This window comes from Theropithecus gelada, chromosome 4 (genome assembly GCF_003255815.1).
Source record: "Theropithecus gelada isolate Dixy chromosome 4, Tgel_1.0, whole genome shotgun sequence".
Lineage (NCBI taxonomy): Eukaryota > Metazoa > Chordata > Mammalia > Primates > Cercopithecidae > Theropithecus > Theropithecus gelada.
The window spans coordinates 43,474,113-43,483,895 of record NC_037671.1 but is presented as its reverse complement, the minus strand read 5'-3'; positions in this window follow the sequence as shown (position 1 = coordinate 43,483,895).

Genomic DNA, 9,783 nt, shown 5'->3' with positions numbered 1-9,783 from the left:
CATATTTATCTTGCTGTCAATACCTGGCAGCTACCTTCTCACTCACATCTTCCAATCAAATCTCTCCTCCAACCAGTTTTTCTTGGCTCTTTAATCCTTTGCCCGCCCACTGATAGGTCATCAGTGTCTCCACTGAAGAAGACATGTTTCCTCAGTCAAAACCAGAATTTGCTAAGTTGGGGCTGAGTTAGATGAAAGAGTGGATCCTCCATGTCTCTTCGATCCCTGATATTTTAGGTCTTGTGTTTTAGGAGTTGTGATATTTGAGGCTATGGTGATGGTTTGGAGATCCAGGGCATGAGATTGACTAAAAGTGGGTCTGTTACATAACAGTAGCCTTGTAACACAAAAGTAGTGAATCAAGAGCTAAGGCGAGTAAGCTCACTGTATCTGTTGAAGGATTGAGACTCGCTTCTCAGTGTTTCACAAAACATTAATTTTTCAAGAGATATTAATAAGTGTTATGTGAACTTACTAGGACCATGCTACTAATATATTTTCTCCAAATATTTTTAATGTAAGGAAAAATAAGCTGTGTTTATTACAATTTGCAAGAACCAACTTTTAGAAACTCTTTTAATATCTGTTAATAAGAGGATAATTAAATAAATTGCTATATCCACACCAAGGAGTCACACACAGACATTATAAAGAATGAAGTAAGCCTATATTTGTTGATATGGAAAGATGTCCCCGATATATCAAATGGGAAAAATGCAAGCCCTAAAATGAGCTTATTTGTATGTGTGTGTGTGAGAGTGTGTGTGCACACTCATGTATGTACAACCACAGAAAAAAGTCTAGGTCAACAAGCACCAAAATATTAGTAGTAGTGATTCTCTCTGGGGAATGGGATTCGAAGAGTGGAAGAAAATTCCACTCTTAATAAAATTGTTAACAGGTCTGGCTCTGGAGCCAGACTACCTAGGTTTAAACCTAAGTTCCACCTTTCACTAGTTGGGTGATCCTGGACAAGTTATTTAATATCTCTGAGTCTCAGTTACCTGGAAAAATAATATTACCTGCCTCACAGATAATGGTGTAATATATTACTCATAAATGTGTTAATACAATATGCATTACAATATTAACACATACTATATTAATATATTAACATCAATATAATACATTGATTTATAATGATGCTCTAAATGCTTTATGTAAAATGTTTAGAACAATACCTAGCACATATTTAGCACTCAATAAGTGTTTTCAGTGGGAAAATTATGGACAACTTTTACCTTTTTAGAGTGGATTTTTATGTATTTTTCACAGAAAAAGTCATTAAATATGGTTTTTAAAAGATTTTGAAAATGCTCAACACATGTTATACAGTTAATAGTGTTAAATTAAGCCTGACCAACATGGTGAAACCCAATCTCTACTAAAAATACAAAAATTAGTTGGGCGCCTGTAATCCCAGCTGCTTGGGAGGCTGAGGCAGGAGAATTGTTTGAACCCAGGAGGTGGAGGATGCTGAGATCATGCCATTGCACTTTAGTCTGGGCAACAGGGAGAGACCTGGGCGACAGCGTGAGACTCTGTCTCAAAAAAAAAAAAAAAAAAAAAAAAGAAGTACTTACCAAGTAACTATTGATATCACTGATGTATGTCATCTCCTGATATCACTGATGTATGTCATCTCCTTAGTAAGTGCTATTATGCCTTGAGTCATAATTTTAAGACACAGGTCTTTAAAAATTAGTTAACAGTTCTAAGTTATTTTTAAAATTCTGCTTAAAAGCATTGGAGAATCAAATTTTTATACTAACTGATTTGTCTTAAGGACTATTTTTGCTTTCTACTCTAATTCAGGCGTAAGTTGTAACTCCAGACCTCCTGTTGATGTTGTGAAAATTTAGAATAGTTTTAAAAGGGTTTCATGGTTAAATAATACTAGGATGCACATTGGTTTCAGGATGTTTTTCTTGTTTGGTCCCGAGCTGCCCAGTGTGCTGTGGGTGTAAAGGGAAGGACTTGTGACCTAGCTTAGATGAAGACATTCCAGGGAAACAGCACCACCATCTATGGGGTCCACTAGTGCTATTCCACTAGTGGGAATTGGACCCTCTGATACAGGAGGTAGAAAAAAGCTATTTAGCATTTTTTCATGTGCCTGTTGGCTGCATAAATGTCTTCCTTTGAGAAGTGTCTGTTCATATCCTTTGCCCATTTTTTGGTGGGATTGTTTGATTTTTTTCTTGTAAATTTGTTTAAGTTCTTTGTAGATTCTGGATATTAGCCCTTTGTCAGATGGGTAGATTGTAAAAATTTTCTCCCATTCTGTAGGTTGCCTGTTCACTTTGATGGTAGTTTCTTTTGCTGTGCAGAAGCTCTTTAGTTTAATTAGACCCCATTTGTCAGTTTTGGCTTTTCAGAGAAATGCAAATCAAAACCGCAATGAGATACCATCTCACAACAGTTAGAATGGTGATCATTAAAAAGTCAGGAAATATGCCGGGCGCGGTGGCTCACACCTGTAATCCCAGCACTTTGGGAGGCCCAAGTGGGTGGAGATTGGGACCATCCTCGCTAACACAGTGAAACCCTGTCTCTACTAAAAATACAAAAAAAAAAAAAAAATTAGCCGGGCATGGTGGTAGCTGCCTGTAGTCCCAGCTACTCAGGAGGCTGAGGCAGGAGAATGGCGTGAACCTGGGAGGCGGAGCTTGCAGTGAGTTGAGATCGCACCACTGCACTCCAGCCTGGGGAGACTCCGTTTCAAAAAAAAAAAAAAGTCAGGAAACAACAGGTGCTGGAGAGGATGTGGGGAAATAGGAACGCTTTCACACTGTTGGTGGGACTGTAAAGTAGTTCAACCATTGTGGAAGAAAGTGTGGCGATTCCTCAAGGATCTAGAACTAGAAATACCATATGACCCAGCCATCCCATTACTGGGTATATACCCAAAGGATCATAAATCATGCTGCTATAAAGACACATGCACATGTATGTTTATTGCAGCACTATTCACAATAGCAAAGACTTGGAATCAACCCAAATGTCCATCAATGATAGACTGAATTAAGAAAGTGTGGCACATATACACCATGGAATACTATGCAGCCATAAAAAAGGATGAGTTCATGTCCTTTGTAGGGACGTGGATGAAGCTGGAAATCATCATTCTGAGCAAACTATGGCAAGGACAGCAAACCAAACACCGCATATTCTCACTCATAGGTGGGAATTGAACAATGAGATCACTTGGACACAGGGTGGGGAACATCACACACCGGCGTTGTGGGGTGGGGGGAGGGTAGAGGGATAGCAATAGGAGATATACCTAATGTAAATGAAGAGTTAATGGGTGCAGCACTCCAACTTGGTACATGTATACATATGTAACAAACCTGCACATTGTGCACATATACCCTAGAACTTAAAGTATAATTAAAAAAAAAAGAAAGAAAGAAAAGAAAAAAGCTATTTAGGCAGATAGTGAGGGCAAAGAGTCCTCGGCTGAACTTCACTTCTAACAAAAAGCAACCCAAGAAATCACTTCTTTTCTAACAAAGAGCAGCCTGAAAGATTGGGCTGCAAACATAGATAAAGAAGCTGGAAGCTGGCACAGGGGGATGGCTGTAGCTGCACAGATAAAAAGGGCTATCTGGGGCCAGGCGTGGTCACCATGGGGGTTCTACCTCATGTTTTTTTAAGCACATGCCAAGTAAGAAAGAAATAAGCAACTTGGAGTAGCTCAGGCTAAGGACCCACCTGCATAATAAAAGATTGGGGTGGGGGCTGGCAGAGATTCATGCCCTATGCAGATGGCACACCGAGTCCTAACTGGTTTTCCATGCTTCATGTAGATCAGATACTGCCTCCCCACTAGCTCATCGGCAAAAACCCCTGAATTTCACTGTGGGCCAGCAACCCTTTTGCTGGGACCCCTCTCTGTATGAGAGAGCTGTCCTCTTTTCTTTTCTCCTATTGAATTTCTGCTCTAAACTTCACCTTTGTGTCTTCGTGCCCTTGATTTCCTTGGCTGGGAGGCCAAGAACTCTGGGTGTCACCCCAGACAACAAGGCCACTTCACCTCCTTGGCAAAACTGTTTTCTTTCTCTTCAGAGAGGCAGTAATTCTCTAACAATCCTCTTTCCTTTTGAAGGTGTTAAAAGCTTCCAGCCATGGCAGGACCCATCTTCATTGGCAGATCTCTGTGGTCAAAGTGTTGGTGCCCATTTGCACCTTGATGGGCATCCTGACTTCTCAGCTCACCCTAAGACCAGAAGCCAAAATAAGCCTTTCTGGCTGAGATGCTCTGACACATATATGTTCCAAATTCCTTCTGGTAACTCATTTGAGGATCTCCTTTCACTTTCCCAACCCGAGGTATTGATCTAGAATTCAGCCACTACAGATTTACAATATCAGCAGCACGTCCATATCCAGCAACAGAGAGGCAGCGCCTTCCTGGCACCAGCATGGTGCCTGGCACATAGTAGGTGCTTAATGGAATAAATGATTGTGTCACTTAGGAGAGTTACTCCAGGCTCTCCCACTTTATCCAGTAAGAGTGAAAAGAATAAGGTAGCTGTAGGCCAAGTTTCAAAACAGATGCATGCACAAAGGGTTTTACTGCCGATAATTTAAATGAGGTTCTTTTAAAAATGGGTAAGGATAAGGGAACCAGCAGGGGATGGTGATGCATCCAAATACAGAAAGCTGTTAACGCCCCTGGGCTTGAAAGAACAGGGAGGGAGAATTCTCTTACTGGAGCCAAGTGAGAGCTGGAGCCATGGAGGAGCCATCAATAGGAGTTGTGGCCATAGAGGAAATCAGCCACTGTCTGAACCACATGAAAGCATGGACAAGGTAGGGAGAAACAAACACCACAACTTATTTCTCTTCCTATGTTCCAAGCTCCTTTTGATGTCTCTTTGGCCAGGCCCAGCAGTAAGCCTGGTCATAGAGTCCAGAGGTATCAGTCTCCCAGGGACGGAGCAGGACTGAGCAGGGCACAGCATGGGTTGGGGTGGGAGCAAGCATGAAGAACTATCACAGTGGTCACCCATGTCAAAGGCAGAAGAAAAGCTTAAGAGATGCCAGAGCTGGGAGGAGGCCATTCATGACTTTCTAGGGAGCACATACACAGGAGCAATTGAAGACCGTGAATAAAAAGTTGTCTGGGCTGGGCATGGTGTCTCACACCTGTAATCCTAGACCTTTGCGAGGCTGAGATGGGCAGATTGCTTGATCCCAGGAGTTTGAGACCAGCCTGAACAACATGGTAAAACCCCGTCTCTACAAAAAATACAAAAATTAGCCAGGCGTGGTGGGACATACCTGTAGTCTCAGCTATTCAGGAGGCTGAGATGTAGGAGGATTGCTTGAACCCAGGAGGTCAAGGCTGCCGTGAGCCGTGATGGCACCACTGCACTGCAAAAGACAGGATTCCAAGAGCTTCCAGCTTGCTGAGTAGGTGGAGGTGCCTCGGGCGTGGTGTGCCCAGAAAGGGCACGGAAGACTACTTGGATTAGCCCAAAGGACTGAAGAACTACATTGGTCACAGATAGAATATTCTGACCAGGCACGACGGTTCGTGTCTGAAATCACAGCACTTTGGGAGGCCAAGGTGGGAAGATTGCTTGAGGCAAGGAATTTGAGACCAGCCTGGGCAATATAGTGAAATCCCATTGCTGCAAAAAAATTTAAAAGTTAGCTGAGCATGATGACACACACCTGTAGTCCTATTTGCTCAGGAAGCTGAGGCAGGAGAATTGCTTGAGCTCAGGAGGTTGAGGCTGCAGTGAGCCATAATCACACCACTGCACTGCAGCCTGGGTGACAGAGTGAGACCTTGTCTCTTAAAAAAAAAAAAAAAGGAATAATCTGAAAATCAGTAACAATACTAACTATAATAGATTTTATATATCAAATATGTCTAAATCACTCATTTATAATTATACTAAAAATGAAAATCGAATTAGTCATAATTGAAGAGTACTAATGAACTAATGCATAATTTTAAAAACATGTTAATTAAAGAAAGAATAAAGCATTCCTCTTGCCCTTCTTGTACAGGCCAAACGATGGGTGAGAGTAAGTATACTTTCCTTATCCATATCAAAAAGGAATGATCAACTTTGCAACCTCAAATGAATTAGTGGATCTGGGTGTTGAGCAAGAACAGCTGCCAGCAGGACAGAAAGAGCACCCCTCCATATCAGGTGCCTCCAGGTGGAAGAATATACCGCTGCTTGTGAAGTATTTGCCAAAAGAAAAAAGTCTGAAAAGCCTCTATAGCTAAGAATCAATTTATAGAAAATACAGGGCTCAGAGGAGAAAGCTAAGCAATACTGTGGGGATCAATCAGCAAACTTCATATCACAGGAAATTCTACAGGACAATCTGGTTTCTTCAACAAATAAATTGCAAGGGAAGATAAAGATGAAGGGGGAAACTACAGATTAAAACAGACCTAAAAAGCTGGGCACAGTGGCTCACAGCTGTAATCCCAGCACTTTGGGAGGACGAGGAAGGCAAATTTCCTGAGCTCAGAAGTTCAAGACCAGCCTGGGCAATATGGTGAGACCCTGTTTTCTACTAAAATACAAAAACTTAGCAGGACACAGATTACATCTGTAATCCCAGCTACTTGGGAGGCCGAGGCAGGAGAATTGCTTGAACCCAAGAGGCGGAGGTTGCAGTGAGCTGAGATCGCACCACTGCACTCCAGCCTGGGTGACAGAGCAAGACCGTCAAAAAAACAAAACAAAACAGAACAAAACAAAAAGAAAAAAAAACCCAAAAAACAAATAAACAAATAAAATAAAACTGACCTAAAAGACATATTGACCAATTGCAACATGCAGACTTTTTTGGATCTAATTTATTATTATTATTATTATTTTATTATACTTTATGTTCTAGGGTATATGTGAACAATGTGCAGGTTTGTTACATACGTATACATGTGCTAAGTTGGTGTGCTGCACCCATTAACTCTTCATTTACATTAGGTATATCTCCTATTGCTATCCCTCCCCCGTCCCCCCACCCCACAACAGGCCCCGGCGTGTGATGTTCCCCTTCCTGTGTCCAAGTGATCTCATTGTTCAATTCCCACCTATGAGTGAGAACATGTGGTGTTTGGTTTTCTGTTCTTGTGATAGTTTGCTGAGAATGATGGTTTCCAGCTGCATCCATGTCCCTACAAAGGACACGAACTCATCCTTTTTTATGGCTGCATAGTATTCCATGGTGTATATGTGCCACATTTTCTTAATCCAGTCTGTCACTGATGGACATTTGGGTTGATTCCAAGTCTTTGCTATTGTGAATAGTGCTGCAATAAACATACATGTGCATGTGTCTTTATAGCAGCATGATTTATAATCCTTTGGGTATATACCCAGTAATGGGATGGCTGGGTCAAATGGTATTTCTAGTTCTAGATCTTTGAGGAATCGCCACACTGTTTTCCACAATGGTTGAACTACTTTACAGTCCCACCAACAGTGTGAAAGTGTTCCTATTTCTCCACATCCTCTCCAGCACCTGTTGTTTCCTGACTTTTTAATGATTGCCATTCTAACTGGTGTGAGATGGTATCTCATTGTGGTTTTGATTTGCATTTCTCTGATGGTGAGTGACGGTGAGCATTTTTTCATGTGTCTGTTGGCTGCATAAATGTCTTCTTTTGAGAAGTGTCTGTTCATATCCTTTGCCCACTTTTTGATGGGTTTGTTTGTTTTTTTCTTGTAAATTTGTTTGAGTTCTTTGTAGGTTCTGGATATTAGCCCTTTGTCAGATGAGTAGACTGCAAAAATTTTCTCCCATTCTGTAGGTTGCCTGTTCACTCTGATGGTAGTTTCTTTTGCTGTGCAGAAGCTCTTTAGTTTAGTTAGATCCCATTTGTCAATTTTGGCTTTTGTTGCTATTGCTTTTGGTGTTTTAGACATGAAGTCCTTGCCCGTGCCTATTGTCCTGAATGGTATTGCCTGGGTTTTCTTCTAGGGTTTTTATGGTTTTAGGTCTAACATTTAAGTCTCTAATTCATCTTGAATTAATTTTTGTATAAGGAATAAGGAAGGGATACAGTTTCAGCTTTCTATTTATGGCTAGCCAGTTTTCCCAGCACCATTTATTACTTAGGGAATCCTTTCCCCATTTCTTGTTTTTGTCAGGTTTGTCAAAGATCAGATGGTTGTAGATGAGTGGTATTATTTCTGAGGGCTCTGTTCTGTTCCATTGGTCTATATCTCTGTTTTGGTACCAGTACCATGCTGTTTTGGTTACTGTAGCCTTGTAGTATAGTTTGAAGTCAGGTAGCTTGATGCCTCCAGCTTTTTTCTTTTGACTTAGAATTGTCTTGGCAATGTGGGCTCTTTTTTGGTTCCATATGAACTTTAAAGTAGTTTTTTCCAATTCTGTGAAGAACATCATTGGTAGCTTAATGGGGATGGCACTGAATCTATAAATTACCTTGGGCAGTATGGGCATTTTCATGATATTGGTTCTTCCTACCCATGAGCATGGAATGTTCTTCCATTTGTTTGTGTCCTCGTTTATTTCATTGAGCAGTGGTTTGCAGTTCTCCTTGAAGAGGTCCTTCACATCCCTTGTAAGTTGGATTCCTAAGTATTTTATTCTGTTTGAAGCAATTGTGAATGGGAATTCATTCATGATTTGGCTCTCTGTTTGTCTGTTATTGGTGTATAAGAATGCTTGTGATTTTTGCACATTGATTTTGTATCCTGAGACTTTGCTGAAGTTGCTTATCAGCTTAAGGAGATTTTGGGCTGAGATGATGGGGTTTTCTAAATATATAATCATGTCATCTGCAAACAGGGACAATTTGACTTCTTCTTTTCCTAATTGAATACCTTTTATTTCTTTCTCTTGCCTGATTGCCCTAGCCAGAACTTCCAACACTATGTTGAATAGGAGTGGTGAGAGAGGGCATCCCTGTCTTGTGCCAGTTTTTAAGGGGAATGCTTCCATTTTTTGCCCATTCAGTATGATATTGGCTGTGGGTTTGTCATAAATAGCTCTTATTATTTTGAGATACATTCCATCAATACCGAATTTATTGACAGTTTTTAGCATGAAGGGCTGCTGAATTTTGTCAAAGGCCTTTTCTGGATCTATCGAGATAATCATGTGGTTTTTGTCTTTAGTTCTGTTTATATGCTGGATTACGTTTATTAATTTGTGCATGTTGAACCAGCCTTGCATCACAGGGATGAAGCCCACTTGATCATGGTGGATAAGCTTTTTGATGTGCTGCCGGATTCGGTTTGCCAGTATTTTATTGAGGATTTTTGCATTGATGTTCATCAGGGATATTGGTCTAAAATTCTCTTTTTTTGTTGTGTCTCTCTCAGGCTTTGGTATCAGGATGATGTTGGCCTCATAAAATGAGTTAGGGAGGATTCCCTCTTTTTCTCTTGATTGGAATAGTTTCAGAAGGAATGGTACCATCTCCTCCTTGTACCTCTGGTAGAATAAGGCTGTGAATCCATCTGGTTCTGGACCTTTTTTGGTTGGTAGGCTATTAATTATTGCCTCAATTTCAGAGCCTGCCATGGTCTATTCAGGGATTCAACTTCTTCCTGGTTTAGTCTTGGGAGAGTGTATGTGTCCAGGAATTTATCCATTTCTTCTAGGTTTTCTAGTTTATTTGCATAGAGGTGTTTATAGTATTCTCTGATGGTAGTTTGCATTTTTGTGGGGTCAGTGGTGATATCCCCTTTATCATTTTTTATTGCATCTATTTGATTCTTCTCTCTTTTCTTCTTCATTAGTCTTGCTAGCGGTCTATCAATTTTGTTGATC